An 18,288-nucleotide genomic window follows, 5' to 3' on the forward strand; every position below is an offset into this window, starting at 1 on the left:
GGAAAATCAGCAATGTTGAAATGTTTGAAAACCAGCATATGATCTACATAAGAATAATCGTCTTTACAAGCTGAAAAATATACAGTTACACTGAAACTGAAAACCAGCTTTGGCAGAAGAAGCTGGTGCAGGTGCAGATGATGGAGGTTTGGCTTAAATGATGGCCATTTCTATCAGAAACCCTGAATCAAGTGAAGCCGAACACATTTACCCAGTTCTTATGAGTTCAGCTAGTCATGTCGTAGGAGAATAATTCCTCTTTGAGTCTGTTTTCATTTTCAGTCGTTCACAACAATCCAACAGCACTTTTCCTGCATTTCTGTCAGGCATCCACCACAATATTTCTAGTAATTTAATGCATCATATGACATGCATGTCCGTTTTCTGACCAGCTCGAATGACACTTGCCTTGTAAATCCTTCTGGTGATTACATCTAAGGGCTTAAATGTGTGTTTTTTTCAATGTGTTAGCCATTTACGCTTCAACAGTTAGGGCTGAGTTTAAGAGGCTGCCCGGCTGCCGTCGTAAAGTGCTGTCTCCGCTTACTCTGAGGTAAGGCTAACGAGAAGCACATGTTCCGGCCACCGAGGGCCCGCCCAGGATGGCCCTCGCATATTAATGTCACTATATGCCTCCTCCTGTGTCCCCAATTAAACAAACAAAGCAAACCTCTTCTTTACCTACTCAGCTTTCCCTCACTCTCTCTTCCTTTTTTATCCTGATATCCCCAGCGGTCACATCTGCTTCTAATCACCGATGTGATAATGTGTTCTTTAGGGTGTCTTGGGTCCCGACTGCCTCAGTTAGACTTATAATGACTGATTATGGCATTGCTCTATCTGAGTGTTTCCTGTCTCACAGGGGAGTATCAGCATTAGGAAAGAAGTGTTATTAATGAGAGTGTTTGTTGGGAGAAGTGTGAGTGTGTGTGGTGCGTGTGTATCTACGGAGTTTGGATTGTAAATGCATACCCCACATGCTCTTCTCTATAATCTCCGTGATAAATGACTCGCTCTCAGCACTAGCCAGTATAAATACATTACCTAACTGACCGCGACTGATCAATTTCAATAGCGCTTGAAAAGTTTACATGCGTTGTGAATCTCTCTGAAGGTTTTTTCTCCTCTATCACATCAGTGTGGATGACAGATCTAAATCCATGTTCGCGTATACAGACTGCATTCCTCAGGTCAGCATCTTCTTCACTCTATTCACTTTTGATTTAGATTGGGGCTTTTGATAATTGATTATTCTGTTGGTTATTTTTTGAAATATAGAGGTTATGATATAAAGAAACATAACAAATGACCAAACAAATTATATTAAATAATATTAAATGGATACAAAAAATGACAATTCTGTCAACTTACCCTCAGCCTCATATCATTACAAAACTTATTTTTCTCTTCTTTGAAACATAAACGCAGTAAAAGAAGATATTTAGAAGATTTCTAGTAATTAAATGCATTCGGTTTCCATCAACTCCTATTAGATCGATAAACACTTCATTGGAATTCAGTGGAAACTGAAATTATTTGGTTAACAATAATCTTCAAAAAATATTATTTTATGTTCCACAGGAGAAAGAAAGTCAAATAGGTTTGGAAGAAAATGAGGGTTAGTAAATGATGAACGATTTTTTTTTTTACTTTGGGGTGAACTATCGTTTTAAAAGAAAGCAAACCAAAATTAATTGTTAACAGGAATAGGAAGGATTTCCTGCCAGGACACACACATCATTCCCTTCTCTTATCATAGTGACATGTTACTGTAATCAGATGACGTTTTTCAGTAATGAAGTAATGTAATGAGCCTTTCGCACCGGTCGAACATTTTCATGTTCCTGTAACTTTTGGCATACATGCCTTTTGGTTTTTTCAAACTGCAGGACTGGACACAGTTTTATTCATATGAATTCTTTTTTAGGGGACTAAATTAGCTCCTACTTCTGAGAAGAGTTTAACTAGCACAATAGGAACTGCCAGTGATGTAAGTCTACGTTGATTGGCCGAACACATATCATATGAAACTCCAGCACCCACCATTCTTAAAAAGGCATGTAAACATAGTTTACATAGACTTACTCCACAAACATGGAAAACAGAGATAGATGGACTGACCCCAGATGTGAAAGTCAAAAACATAAAAAGTTAGTCTTTATAAGGCCATCTGACTTCAACACCGTTAACATGATATTTATCCACTGGAAGGCGAATCTTAGCAGGGGGACCCTGCCAAACAAACTTGTATTTTTGTATTTTAGAGGACCTACAATAATATACAGTATTTAAAAAATAAATAATGTGTTTTTTGAATATTAAAGCATGTCAACATATTCTGTTACACCAAATACACCAATAATGATCTTTAAAAAAGCATCATATGACCCCATTAACTGCCAAGTAAATTACACTGTCAAAGTCAAAGAAAAGTATGAAAGACATCATCAGAATAGTCCATCTGCCATCAGTGGTTCAACCGTAACGTTATAAAGCAATGAGAATAATTTTTGTACATGAAGAAAATAAAAATAATGACTTAATTAAACAATTTGTCTCCTCTGTATCTCTCTGCATCAGCCTAGTGCCATTTTGGAGAATATCAGCTAAACGCCAGGCAGCTTATGCTCTTTTGTCAGCCGTGACACAAGGATGCACTGTTTTTGTTCAAATCAAATCATAAATACACATAGAAAATGTGTCCTTGTGTTTCAGCTCAAATTCATTGTTGTTGTTTTTTATCATCAAGTGAATTATTAGTTATTAATGTAGATTATAAAAGCTCTTTATGTGGGTTAGGGTCAGGCAGGTCAAAATGCTTTCTGTGGTGATACTAATTAAACTTTTAAGAAATTTGTTTGTCTTTTTTGTAAGTTTAAAATTACAAAAATTATATTATTATAGTTTTGATTAACAATTAAAAAAATTGTAAGTAAAGCAGTATATACTTATCCTGTGTTCTGAACATAAGGCTTACTATATCTATCTATCTATCTATCTATCTATCTATCTATCTATCTATCTATCTATCTATCTATCTATCTATCTATCTAATCTATATTGTACTGCACAAGTACTAAAAGGTATGTTGTATTATGCTATTTCGAACCTGTTTTTGCTGCTGTGGTGTGTCATGTATGCACTGTATCATGTGTGCACCTCACCTTATGCTGTAAAGTGGGCTAATTGCAGCACTGCCTTTCTCTCAGATGGCATTAATGAGATAACAGAGCTAATTTAATTGGAGGGGGCCTCTGTGGGGTCACCAGCAATTGCCTGGGTACAATTTCTTTGAAACAACTTCTGCCCGAGCGTTGTCATCTTTAAAATGCTTGTCTTCTCTAATTGGGTGAAAATGTCTACCAGATGCTTGTAAAAAAAAAAAAAAAAAAAAAAAAAAAAAGAAAAGTTAAATTCCTCAACCTAATTTTTCTGCCAATCCGCCTGGAGACGGTCAGGGCATGATGTCAGAATAGCTGTGGGACTCCTTGGGGAGGTGTGCTATGCTTTTCTTTCTTTCTTTCTTTCTTTCTTTCACTTGCTCATGTTTTTATTTCTTACACTTTTTCTTTTAATCCTCTCATTTGTTTTATTTGTTCTTTCATTTGTTTATACATTCTTTTTTATTTGTTTATTCATTTCTTTCTTTAATACATTTGCTCTTTATTTCTTTCATTTGTTCTGTCTTTCAGTTGTTCATGCTTTTGTTCCTTTTTTCTTTAGTTCTTTCATTCTTCTGTTTCTTTCTGTCTTTTCTTTCCTTTGTTATTATGTTCATTCTTTTGTTCTTGGGTTCTTGCGTTTGTTTATTCATTTGTTCGTTCCTTCATTCGTTCTTTCTTTTGTTCTTGGGTTCTTGCGTTTGTTTATTCATTTGTTCGTTCCTTCATTCGTTCTTTAGTTTGTTTGTCCTTTCTTTTTCTTTCTCTTTTTGAAGACTCCCCTGACTCTATATCGATAGCTTCATCCGTGTTTCCATTTGTGTCTGTGGATCTGGGGTCCCTCAGGTCTGTGCTGGCAGTTAGACTGCACCCTCTTCTTTAAGGGAGGGTTTAGGATTTAGATCAAACGGCCTCACTGCTCTGGGTTCTGAACTGGCGAGAAGGGGCCCTGCATTGGACCCATTCCTCTGCCACAAAGAGGTCTTGCTATAATTACTCAAAGCTGTTAGGCGTGTGTGTGTGTGTGTGTGTGTGTGTGTGTGTGTGTGTGTGTGTGTGTGTGTGTGTGTGTGTGTGTGTGTGTGTGTGTGTGTGTGTGTGTGTGTGTGTGTGTGTGTGTGTGTGTGTGTGTGTGTGTGTGTGTGTGTGTGTGTGTGTGTGTGTGTGAAGAAATGCTTGCAGGGCTTATGGAGCTATGAAACCATGGAGAGCTCAGAGACGGAGGTGGGAGGGAGGGGATGACTCAGGGGTACGAGGGAGGGCCTCCCATTGCTGGTAAATAGGAGCAAGCAGGTGCCAGTGAGTCTAGACTGTGTGATTTGGAGGCCTGGGACCAGGTTGTGTGATACTCAATATGGGAAAGGCCTGATTGCTTACTGCTGCCTCTTCACAGGCCTGCGTTGGTCTGTTTGTTCCTTCCTGTTCAACATCCAACTGGCCCACACCACGGCCTGTACCCATTGCGGCCTATGGAGCACCTCTCTCTTCATCTGTTCATGTCCTTATCCCTCTTTTTATCCACACATGCTGAATCCAATCTCCTAAAGATAGGCCTGCCAAGTCTATCTTATTGGGCTGTTCTCAGCTGCAGCATTGACCTGATTGAAGCGGACTGTGGGATATTTTCTCAACTCTCTCTGGCTTTTGAACAAAATCACAAATAGCAATCCTTTCGCCAACACTGACAGCACTAATACTTCTCCCTGTCAGGAACTGCCTCTTTCATCATTTGTTTTTTTTCTTTTGTTTTCCCTCTGATTGTTGCACGATGCTCCACATGCAATGCTCCTCAGTTTTGAAATGTGCTTCAGTAGGGCCATTGTGATATCACTCTCTGAGGACATTTGGAAACCACAAATGTGCCCTGATCTGACAAACTATTCCAGGCTTCACATTAGATTAAGCTTTTTTTAAGATACTTGTCTGTCAGACAAGTGTCAGCCCAGATTAAGGTTGTTGTTGTTAATAGTAATAGTAAATAGTACTCTTTATTATTAGTGAATTTATTTTTAAATTACAATTAACATTTAATTGTAACAAAAATAATAGCACTATAACTCTAACATAAATTATAATAAATAATATTCATCATAAGAATTATACTTACAGTAGATAATCTTATTTAATAAAATATTGATTTCCTGATTCTTTGCTACTTTACATTTGGAAACATAAAAGTTTAGAGGTGAACCTGAAGCATGGCATGCAGTATAAGTGAACTGAAATGAATAAACCGGTCTAAAAGGGTCTAAGTTGTGCCATCATGTTAATCAGTGTGAGTTTTCAAGCATCTAGTACACTGCTTCCAGCAGTTGTGATTTAAATGCATTTGCTGTTGCCTCTGTAAAAAGTAAAAACTGTTTTTGGTGCCCTGTTTTCAGCAGTAAAGAAAGATTGGAAACCCCAGAGTTTCTGATATTTTTTCCTGTTTGTTTCTGTGTGAGCAGCTCATGCCAATGCTCTTTGATAATGGTGAAGAGAGAATCGACACAGAACTCATTTCGTTCTGCATCAACCTGGCTGCTAATAAAACTAACGCTCAGACTATCTGTGAGGGTAGGAGCCTGAATCCATTTCTCCTGGAATAACATGCAACGCTGAGCAACACTGTCAATACATCTCTGTTTACATGTAATAAAGCATGCTTTCACACATCAGCAACAACTGTTGCTCTTCTGTAATAAATAATACATGAAATCTGCTCAAACGTCTGATCAGTCTCTGGGTGACATGGTTATTTGTGTTTTGCTCTGCAGGTAATGGATTGAAGATGCTGATGAAAAGAGCACTCAAACTAAAGGACCCGCTGCTGATGAAAATGATCAGGAACATCTCACAGCACGATGGACCTCCGAAACAGCTCTTCAGTGTAAATACAATATCCTGCCATTCAATTAAGAGCCACAAGTTACACATTATAAACTTTTAAAACATAAAAGCATCATTTGGCATTGTTGAATTGACTTAGACTTTTAATCATCAATCAAAAATACATAGTGTGGCCGGTAATTATAATAATTACAACTTATTATTCTTTTATATATCTGATAGCCCCAAATTTTTTTTAATTCGTAATTTCATGAAGCAAAATTGAAATGGTGCTAAATGAACAAACACCTAAAGATATTTTGTCATTTATCCTTCAGGACTATGTGGGTGATCTGGCTGCTCGGATCAAGCGGGAGGGCGATGAAGAGTTTGTTATTGAGTGCTTGGGTACAATGGCAAACCTCACCATACCTGACCTGGACTGGGAGCTCCTGCTGAAATAGTACAACCTGATGCCCTACCTCAAAGACCACCTCAAACCAGGTAAAGCCTTGTGTAGGTGTTTCAGGGTATATTTGAAATGGAAAGCTAATATGCAGCCTGCTGCATATAGTAAAATGCTTATGTAGATGTTAGATCACAAACTTTACAAGATTTTGGTCATTTTTCTCTTGTTATCCAATATTGTGTGAAAAAACAGCCCAACTTTTGGTTGTAAGCCATCCATTGGCATTCCTTATTGGAGTAGTACGAAATACCATTTTTCATTATGATTTTCAGATTTGACCTTTGACCTCTGTTTCAGGCTCAGTAGAGGATGACCTGATGCTGGAGGTGGTGATCATTATGGGTACGGTGTCAATGGACGACTCCTGTGCCGTCATGCTGGCTAAGTCTGGCATCATTCCTGGTCTTATTGAGCTGCTAAATGCCCAACATTTAAACACATTCATTCATTGAGCCAGAGCATGAGTGCGTAAAGAAACAGCCGGATCTTCAAACCCTCTCAACGTAAAAACTTTTTCATTATCGCTAGCCATAAAAATAATTTCCAGAAGAAAAGATCAGTGCTGTTTTGATTTCTACTTTTGTTTGGCCGCATCGCAACAGCTGCCCTCGTGCTTTGCGTGTCTGTAGCCACTCAAGTACCAGATTTCAATTTGGCATGCTTTGTTTTCCCTAATGTGATCTGATGAAATGAGTTTTGAAGAGTTTATTTAGACTAAACTAATATTAAATTGGAATAAATCAGAATAAATAAACAGCCCATGGCTGCGTGGGACACGGAGGGCTGGTTCTCGCTTTATGCATTATGTGCTGGAAAGTGACAGTGTTTTCAGGAACAGGAAAGCACCAGGTTCATGGCATGCATCAGATTTGCTGGTTCTGCTCAATGTGAGCCCTGATTTCAATAAATGCTTGATGGCGGGGCTCTTCCTTGCCATGAAAAGAATAAACGTTTAAGGGGCCAAAGAGGTGGATAGCCAATAGGCCAATAGCAACCGTCCGTCCCAACATATACAGCTCCTCTCAAAGAGAAAAATTGGCCTATTTTTTCCCGCTCCAGACACAATTACATGAAATTCAACATCTGAAATGTTTTTGCACTGCTTGACATATAATATTTTATAACTTTGAACACAACAATGCAATAACAAATCTGACGTTTGTTTTCCCCGCGATAAGCATTATGTGGCAACGCCGCATTGACAGATGCTTGGGTATTGTTTTATTTATACACAACGTTTCAGCACTTGTGTTCATATACTCGTTCAATGGCTCTTTCTCATCTGAAGAGGTGCTGACATGTTCTCTGTGATGTTATTTGTAGCTTGTGCAAAGCTTGTACAGCTCCTTGCTGTAGCGGTATTCAGTTTCTGGTCCCATGGAGCAGCTAGCCTCTTTGCTATCATTCTTCTGGAGGAATTTCGACCCCAGGGACGAGAGCGTTCTGAGCCAGATCGAAATTGAAATAAAGGCTTTTATTAAAGTTAGGAGGGGGCAGCTACAACTGCACAGTTCTCCATAGGAGCTTTCTGTATCATTTCAGAGGAAAAGTTGATACTTTCCCCAAATGGCAGCTTCTCACGAGAGCCTTCATACATAAACATGGTCCACCGGAGGAGGTTTTGAACGTCAGCTCACATGAACAGGCACCATTGGATAGGAAATGCCTGCGCAGCTGCAATGGAGTGTGTATGTTTGTTGGTTTGCCGTATCGCATTACAGCTTAATGCTGATGTGCAGATATTCTCATGATAAGGACACAATTGTGCCATCATATAATAATATGTCTGTGAGGAAACATTATTGATTAAATCCTTCGGATGAAGCAAAATGATTTATTTCGTGAATGTTCTTGATCTGGTTGTATTGCTGTTATCAGCCCAACAGGAAGACGATGAATTAGTGTGTCAGATCATCTATGTTTTCTACCAGATGGTCTTCCAACAGGCCACCAGAGATGTCATCATTAAGGACACTCGTATCCTTTCTGTGTATGTTTATCTGTGCAGAAGTTTTGTAAATGTGTTCACAGCTGCGTTGATACTGTTGAGTCCTTCAGTCTTAATTTGATCTTACATTTAGCTGCAGTATTGATTATTTTCACATCTAGACAGATGGAGAAAAAAAGACAAAGTTTGACTGCACTGTAACAGGTTGATTGATTTCAGACATATTAAATGCTATTTTTGATGTTCCGTCACAAAGCACTTTTTTAAGGTTGCTTGACAAGACATTTTACAGTAAAATACCAATACAAGACCAATATCAGACTGCCTAAGACCAGACCAGTGGGACTCAAATGCAGACAATGCAGGTTTTTACATGGCATGATAAAATATCAAGACTATTCTCTTAGATGTAGATGCAAATATTTTTCACTTATTGAAACTTGTAATAATGGTAATTGAGGCGACACAATTACAATAATTTAACTGAATTGTGAACTCCTTAACTGTATCTCAAAGAGGCCCCAGCCTACCTCATCGACCTTATGCATGACAAAAATGCGGAGATCCGGCAGGTTTGTGACAACACTCTGGACATTATTGCCGTAAGTTTCCACAAAATACCCCACTACATATGTGCACTCAAATCCAAATCAGAGACTTCAGTGTGTGTGTGTGTATCTGTGTGTGTGTTCTTGCTCAACGCTGACCATGTGTGTTTACAGTGCCGATAAGATCTTTGCAGTTAATGCTCACTCACTGACATTAGATAGCAGTAATTGGTGGTGAACCCTTAAGAGGCAGGATTGTTTGGGGAAGTGTTTCATTCACTTTATTAGCCTGCTCGTTAAGCCTCGGCCACATGAAAGCGTGCGTGTGGGATCTGGTTTGTATCCGTGGTGACAGAGAAAGTGCAGATGTATAGCTCTGGCTCAGCAGACTGACATGTTTGACATTGATATCAAGTATGCGGATGTACATTTTCATCAGCCGTTCTATGAAAAAGGCTTTTTTCCACATAAGGTCATTTCAAAGTAAGTTTTATAAATAAGTATAAATTGTAAAATGTTTATATATTGCATTGCGCCATCTCAAGCTTAATTAATTGATTAATTCAGATTATCTTGGTAAATGATTATACCTTCAGAAAGGAAACAATTTTGGCAGTTTTGGGAATTTTTTTTTACTTTTTTTTTTTGATAGTCCACTGCTAGGAATGTTCTAGTAATGGAGTAGTGAAGGGATAGTTCATCCAAAGGTATTAAATGATGATAGAATGCTCTCTTTTGGCTGAAGTATTCCTTTTAAAATCGTGGGTGCAGGTTTGTGTGAATGTGTACTCTCACTGGCCCTCTGGGCTTTGCAGCGGGCTTCTAGCCCCGGGCTCCCGCGCAGCTCTGCACTGCTGTCCACATGATGAATGGACAGAGCAGAGAAAAGAGAAACAGGGCTTATTTACTCAGGTTCTGCCACAGGGGGCCTCGGCTGATTAATCCATATTTTCATTCAGCGGAGCAGGCAGCGGCAGGACGCCTCTGTGGCCCTTTAGACCCTGGGACAGAGAGCTGGCCTTGAGCTCTGAGCTCTGAGCTCCAGCAGACCCCTCCGTTGCCTCAGCCTACAGAGCTAATGCTACACTAATAAAAAAAAGTGAAATGCTTTGTCTAGTTTAAGTTTAAGCATTTAACAAAGCTCATTTTCTTAAAGGGATAGTACACCCCATAAAAACTTTGTCATAATTTACCCACCCTGTAACTCCAAAGCTGTGTGACATTTTCTTTTTTCAAGTAATATACCCAAAACATCACGCAATGTAAAAAAAATAAAAAAATCTTTTCAGGGAATGATCTACACAAGTATATTTATATTGTTTAAAATGTAGTGAAAACAGATTCTTGTAAGGTTAGTCATGGCAAAATTATGCTCTCTTTACCGAATACTGGATATTATCAGAGCTGGCTAAACTTAAGGCATTCATGAGAAACGCCCACATGAACTTATAAGTTAAAGGCTAACATTTGCTACACATTTTGCTTCTATAATGTGATGCTGAAGCAGGATATTCAACTAAAAAAAAGTAAGGTAGGACTTTTATCCATCAGCAATTGATTGGAAAATGGTCTTGTGGTTTGAAAAATATGAGTGTGCGATGTCAGCCAAAGAAGCCAAGTCATTTTTTTATTTGGACAAATGTGCAACAGTCAGTTTTGATTTCATGTTAACTTTAAGCTCCTTGCAAAAGGGTTTAAAGAATGACTCTTTACAGCTGCAATCATACCAACCCTAAACTTTTGAACAGTAGTGTATATGTGAATTGATTGATTCGTATTTGTTATACACCTAAATAACCGAGGTCTGATTATGTAGTCACACTTCATTCAGTTTTATTAGAACAGGTTCCTGTTCTAATGGGGAAGTCGTGGCCTAGTGGTTAGAGAGTTTTACTCCTAACCCTAGGGTTGTGGGTTCGAATCTCGGGTTGGCAATACCACGTCATAGGTGCCCTTGTGCAAGGCATCGAACCCCCAGCTGCTCCCCGGGCGCTGCAACATAAATGGCTGCCCACTGCTCCGGGTGTGTGTTCACAGTGTGTGTGTGCACTTTGGATGGGTTAAATGCAGAGCATGAATTCTGAGTATGGGTCACCATACTTGGCTGAATGTCACTTCACCTTTTCACCTTCACCTTTAAGATGGAGGCTGACGTAAACAAAGTGGCACACTTGACATGCACTGGGCAGAAAGCATGGCTCTGTGGGCGAGGCGCTGTGTCTGTGGGCTCTGCACCTTTAATAACTGACCTCACTGGATTCAGCCAGAGCTCTGTTTCTCTGTGGCACCATCAGCGGCAACAGCCTATAGGGAAAACCCTGCTCAGACAGAAGCCCTCATTGTGGAATGAAATCAATCTTCTTCAGATGGTGTTAGAAGTCTGTGCAGCGGTAAATGGTAGATTGCCAGGCCTGACCCTCTCGCTCAGATATTCACTGGAAATCTCTTGTGGAGAGTTCAAGTTGAGCTGGCACTGAGATACTGAGTGGCAGCGCTGTTTTGACAAGTTGAAATGGATGAATTTGCACAGCTGCGTGTAATAATTTTGGTTAGAGGGTAGTAACACATCTCCGGTGAATAAATATACATGTTTGTGTGTGTTCTACAAAGGAGTACGATGAAGGGTGGGGAAAGAAGATCCAAAGTGAGAAGTTTCGCTGGCATAACTCACAGTGGCTTGAGATGGTGGAAAGCAGACAGATGGAGGACGCCGATCCCTACCTGTATGGAGACTACCCGGACGCCCTGGAGCAGCCCGATATCTTCTACAGCGCTGGTTAGAAACCACAGATTACACCCCAAATACCCCACGGAGGAACATGGCTGAGACCACTTGTCTGCTAACACCACTTGCTTGACATGCTCTGCCACAACTTGACAGACACAGAAAGTTAAAGCCTTACATTTAGATTTCCAGACTTTTGCATGGGGATTGTGATGCTGGAGTTGGTGTCATCAAAGGATTGTCGTAGTGAGAGGTTGTCAGGAAGATAGATGAGGTGAGTGGCTGGGTGGAAGTGGCTCTGCTGGGTCACTGTCTCATATGTTTGTTTGCTCTATGTACTGTGTGTGTGTGTGTGTGTGTGTGTGCAGACGGTATGATGCCCCCTGAGCAAGGCCTCAGTCCAGACTTCTACAGCCAGTTCCACTCTCAGAATGGAGACTTCAACACTGTTACCCTCGTCAGCGTTCCTTGCGTTATATACATGTGTGAAAAGATTTTTGTTTTGACTGTATTTTGTTAATTAATAGTGCTGGCAATTTCAACTAAAAGAATTATATATAAAAAATGATTTTTCTAAGAAAATGATTGAACCATCTATAATTAATCTCAGTCAGTTAACATACTGAATTGACAGTGCTAATAATGAATGAAGGCAGTTTTTCACCAAAAACTGAAAAAAAAGACCAAATTTATTGTAAGTTTCATAACATAGAAACGCATCACACTCCCTTGTAATGATAATGATATCACATTAATGATGTCACAACATTGATGCTCATTAATATATGGTTTACATATCAATGCCTAATGATTAAGTTAAGCCTTATTTACATAAAGAAATCTTAAAGGGGTACTTGACCTGAAAATTAAATTCTGTCATCATGCGTCACTCATGCTCAATTTTGTCTTTCCAAACCTATGTGACTTTTTTTTTTCTTCTGCGGAACACAGAAGATATTTTGAAGAATGTTTCTTTACATTTCTCAAAATATCTTCTTTAACGTTGCACAGAAAAAAGAAAGTCAAACAGATTTGGATTGTCTTTCTCAAGCTTGTCAGGCTGTTTGCATTCGTACAGTAGCTGTTTTAGGCTATGATTGCGGAGCAGTAGTTCATATTTTTTTACGTACCCTATGATACCAAACAGTGTGTTTTAGAAAAAATATCCTATTTAAGGTTTTATATATATATATATATAAGTTTTTTTATCAGTTTTTTATTTTATTTTTAATTTTTTTAAGAAACCTTGATAATAGCACTGGCATATGAAACACTGCTGATGTGTTCATGATATTTTATATAATAAGACTGGTTTTTAGGTGTTCTTAAAACAGCAAATCTTCTACATTAAACAATTTTAGCAGCTTTTGTACTTTTCTTTTAATCATTTGGACAGTATGATCACAGCTGGCCAACAAAGCACCAGGCTCTATACTCTGACGTTTTCTTGCTCTCTGCAGCGACATTCTTTTGGCCCAATAATAAACATTCCTTTTAAGTCCCATGCAGCCAGATATATTGTTCACATTCCTCTACAAACACACACACAGACACACGAATACAGATGAAATAACATTTCACCTCTCCATCCAATTCAGTGCTCACTTTGACTCTCTCAGCCTGCCAAAGAGCTGATCTGTGAGGAAACGGATCCCCCACTTGTGTTCGATATGCAGCTCTGATAGTACATACATACTCTTGTAGTCTACACTTGCCCTGATAGTGCATACTTGATGCCATCTATTTCACTGGACGTGTGCTTTGTATGGAGAATGTGCTCCTCGTTGGCCTGTTTGTTTTGGCTGGGTGGGGATCTGGGTACTTTGCAGACTGACGGCTGGGGGCGCTGAGTGCCGACGGGTGGTCATGTGGATGAGGAGAGAAGCAGGGATCCAGATGGAGGGGCGAGCTCTCCAGCAGCTCTTTGTAAAGCGATACATTTCAAATATACACTGAGGGTTGGGGGGCAACATTAGGGTCCTGGGATGAATGGATTAATTTGAGTGGGCAGCTTTGAGTGACAGAGGTTACAATAATAATCAAATAGAGTTTCAGCCTTTACTTAAGACACTTGTGAAGCGATATGTGTGAACGCAGGCCTTTAGGAGTTGTTTACTTCACATGCCAACCTGAGAGACAGGTATTTGATGAATTCAAGTGGTCTATCAGGATTCCCATGTAGGGTTGCTTGGTATAGAAGTAATAAAATAGCACAGCATTATCAGAAAGTTTAAGTTTCATTCTTAAATGTATATATAAATAAAACCAAGATTGCTTAACTAAAGTAATTTGCATTGTTTGTATGGCAGAAATTATGTGTTATTGTATTTGAGTATGACTTAGAATAAGAAAATAATACTTTTATTATAATTAATTTCCAGCAAGGACACATTAAGTTGTGAAAAAGTGTCTATAAAAACATTTATTATTTTAAAAAGATTTCCATTTTAAATAATTGCTTCTTTTAAACTTTCTTCAAAGAATCCTATATATGTATGTATGTATGTATGCAAAAATATATTTAGCAGCACATCTGTTTTCAACATTGATAATAATAAGAAATGTCTCTTGAGCATCGAATCAGCATGTTATGAATTATTTCTGAAGGATCATGTGAGTAATGATGCTGAAAATTCAGCTTTGCTATCATCGGAATAAATTACATATTAAAATAAATGAATTTATGAATTTTATGAATTAATTTTTTTAATTCAATACTACATAAAAACTTTTACAAAATATAAAAATCATACTGACTCCAAATGTTTAAGACAAAAGTGACACCACTTTGAATATTGAACATAATGTGTATAATGTATGCATAGTGTTTTTTTTGTTGATGTTTTTGTTTTGTTTTTTGAACAATTGCTGATTGTTCAAAATGCCCAAATCCAGCGGGACACACTGTCTGCCGACAGACTTCTGATGTCCCCGAGGAAAACCAGTTCTCTGTGGTTGTCTGTTGTGTGCACGCATCAGACTGACAAATCCACCTTTAGTCAAGCCGTGTGGCACTGTGTGTCCCTAAAGCCTTGGGGAGCTTGAACGAGAACGCAGGAGGAAAATAGAAAAAAGGGATGAAGAAAGGGGAAAAAGGGGGTGCTGTTGATTTGACACAGCCAAGGTGGGGCATGTAACCGGAGAAGTGACAGGAACGGGAGATCAAAGCACAGGATGGAGAACAACTTGGAGAAAAAAGGAGGAGGAATGTCCTTTTATAAAAGAGCCGAGACCCGTTTCCTGTACAAACACACTCTTCTGAGCTATGAAACAATGTCTGGTTAACAAGGTCTTTTTTTTATGAACACCTTTGGCCGTTTCCCCTCCTAGAACTTCAGGGCTGACCTTGCTCCCTATGAGCTGTCAATCCCATCCCCACTCAGTTTTTTATTGCCCTGTTTTGGAGCCCCGTGCAGGAAGAGGTGACAGGCTGCCTCATAATTGGACAGGAATGTGCTCGCTACGAATCACAGGCCATAAATCGTAGACTATATTCACATAAATACGAATTTTCTTATCAGACTGTGAATTCAATTTTGGGTGTTAATATCATCCTGTAATTAATGACGTGATGATACCAAGTTGAAGCGCAAAATGAACTCCGATAACGCACCGCTATAAATTCTCGGCACAATAAAAGCTCTCGCTCTGTAGATGATTACCATGAACTCTGGAAGCGTGCATTTCTTTCTAAAGAACTTGCTTTCAAGGAATTTAGTCAAAAACAGAGGCTTAGAGCACCTACAGGTGGCCCCCAAGAGGAATCCCTTTTACCTGCTGCTCAGATTCAGTCTGACAGATCTGACATGCCAATAGGAAAACAACATATTTTAGACAGCAGAGTGTTAAGAGTGCGTGAGCTAAGAGGAGCTGTGTTTGATTACTGGAGGTCATACGAGGCTAAAAACAGCACAATGTAATGTGGGCACATAGGGGCAAGGCAAACAGCTCATAATTTAAAGGATGTAAGCTTGAACCTGTTAGTTTAGAGTAGGGATGGGACGGTATGAAAATTTAATATCACGATTATAGTGACTAAAATTATCACGATTATCAATATTATCACGGTTTTGTTGAAACGAGATGAAAGTGTTCAAAAATAGTTGATGCTCACACTGAAAACATTTCAGCAAGTTTTATATTTAATAATCAACAAACAACTAATAAAACAAGCAACTCTATGCACTTAATTTAAAGAAAGATTAAATTCTGTGGCATTTCCTTCCTTACAATGAAAAGTGTAGAAGCATAGAAAAGCATAGAAAAGTCACTGACTTTCGCCATTCCTTCTCGAAAAAAAACAAAAAAACATTGTGCGCTGCGCTTGCGTCAGACTGTTGCTGGCTGGACATGATTTAATAGTGAGTTATTAAAACCGCGATAATCAAACACGGTTTTAATGATAATTCATTTTTAAACGATATTACTAACCTTCAGCACATTTTATCACGGTTATCAATAAAACCGGTTATCGTCCCATCCCTAGTTTAGAGAGAGGAAGACAGAGCCAACGGACAGTATTTTTCTAAAAACTGCAGAACTTTTTTGCCTCTGTGCATCCTGAAGGAGGGTAAAATGCGTGTGGAGGTGCACACCTCTGCTGTTTTAACTCACTTCTGCACATTGAGTAAAATGAAACATCACTGTTGATTTTGTTCAGTCTTAGTATGTTTTTATAAAAACACTGACTCTTCAGATTTACATGAATATTTTGTATGTCACAGTCACAGAATATTTCCTGCCAGTGGCCAATAGCATGCAGTATGTTAAAAGCTTACACTGGTTAAAATCTTGGAATTGCATGGGACAATATGTGGCACATACTATACTGCGGTATTTTGGACATGTAAATGTTTTTAGGGAAGCTTTTTTCATTTTTTTTTTATACTTTATTTTTGTTATTTTTTATGCCTTTGGCTGTTTTTATTGTTGAGTTCATCTCGGTTTTGTTTGTTAATTAAGTTGGCTTGAGAAAGCCAACTTACTGAAATCCGTCTTAAACTTATTAAGTTGCATACTAATCATGCTAAAAACATGCTAGCAACATGCTAATCATACTAGAAACATGCAAGCAACATGCTAGTCGCATGATAATCATGCTAGAAACATGTTAGCGACATACTAGCAACATGCTTATCATGCTAGAAACATGCTATCAACATGCGAATCATGCTAGCAACATGTTAGCAACATACAACCAACATGCTAATCATGCTAGAAACATGCTAGCAACATGCTAATCATGCTAGCGACATGTTAGCAAAAAGGCTAATCATGCTAGCAAAATGCTAGCGACATGCTAGCAAAAAGGCTAATCATGCTAGAAACATGCTAATCATGCTAGGAACATGCTAGTCGCATGATAATCATGCTAGAAACATGCTAGCAACATGCTAATCATGCTAGCAATATGCTAATCATGCTAACAACATGCTAATCATGCTAGAACAATGTTAGCAACACTAACAACATGCTAATCATGCTAGAAACATGCTAGCAACATGTTCATCATGCTAGCAACATGCTAGCAACATGCTAATCATGCTAGAAACATGCTAGCAACATGCTAACGACATGCTAGTCACTTGCTAAACAGCCACTGTCACGCTGGCCTTATGTGGTCTTAGCTGGTTTTAGCTGGTTTTCTTTACTGAATCAACTGATTTTAGCTGGATTATCATAGAAACATGTTAACAACATGTTAGTAACTTGATAATAAGGTTAGAAACATGCTTTTAACATGGTTTTAAAGTGGTTTTAGCCACTGTGACGCTGGTCTTAGCTGGTTTCTAACTGCATCAACTGGTTTTACCTGGATTAGCATAGAAACATGCTAGTCACTTGCTAGTCATGCTAACTACATGCTAGAGACATGCTAGTCATGCTAGCAACATGCTAATAACTTTGCTGATCAAGTTAGCGACATGCTAGTCACATGCTAATCATGCTAGCAACATGTTAGTCGCATACTAATCATGATAAAATTATGCTAGCGACATGCTAGCAACATGCTAATCATACTAGAAACATGCAAGCAACATGCTAGTCGCATGATAACCATGCTAGAAACATGTTAGCAACATACTAACAACATGCTAATCATGCTAGAAACATGCTAGCAACATGCTAATCATGCTACAAACATGCTAGTAAAATGCTAGCGACATGCTAGTCACTTGCTGATCATGCTACAAACATGCTAGTCACTTGCTAATCATGTTAACAACATGTTAGTCATGCTAATCATGCTAGAAAAATGGTAGCAACATACTAACAACATGCTAATCATGCTAGAAATATGCTAGCAACATGTTCATGCTAGCAACATGCTAATCATGCTAGAAACATGCTAGCAACATGCTAATCATGCTAGAAACATGCTAGTAACATGCTAATCATGCTAGAAACCTGCTAGCAACATGCTTATCATGCTAGCGACATGCTAGCAACATGCTAATCATGCTAGAAACATGTTAGCGACATACTAACAACATGCTAATCATGCTAGAAACATGCTAGCAAACATGTTCATCATGCTAGCAACATGCTAATCATGCTAGAAACATGTTAGCAACATGCTAATCATGCTAGAAACATGCTAGGAACATGCTAGTAACATGTCAACGACA

General features: G+C 38.7%; 1 pseudogene; it reads left to right on the forward strand.

Annotated features, from left to right (window-relative positions):
• Positions 1–14,704, forward strand: part of LOC132154343 (kinesin-associated protein 3-like) — a 37,688-nt pseudogene extending 22,984 nt beyond the window's left edge.
• The last annotated feature ends 3,584 nt before the right edge of the window (positions 14,705–18,288 follow it).

Source organism: Carassius carassius, chromosome 12, assembly GCF_963082965.1.
Source record: "Carassius carassius chromosome 12, fCarCar2.1, whole genome shotgun sequence".
NCBI classification, from domain to species: Eukaryota; Metazoa; Chordata; class Actinopteri; order Cypriniformes; family Cyprinidae; genus Carassius; species Carassius carassius.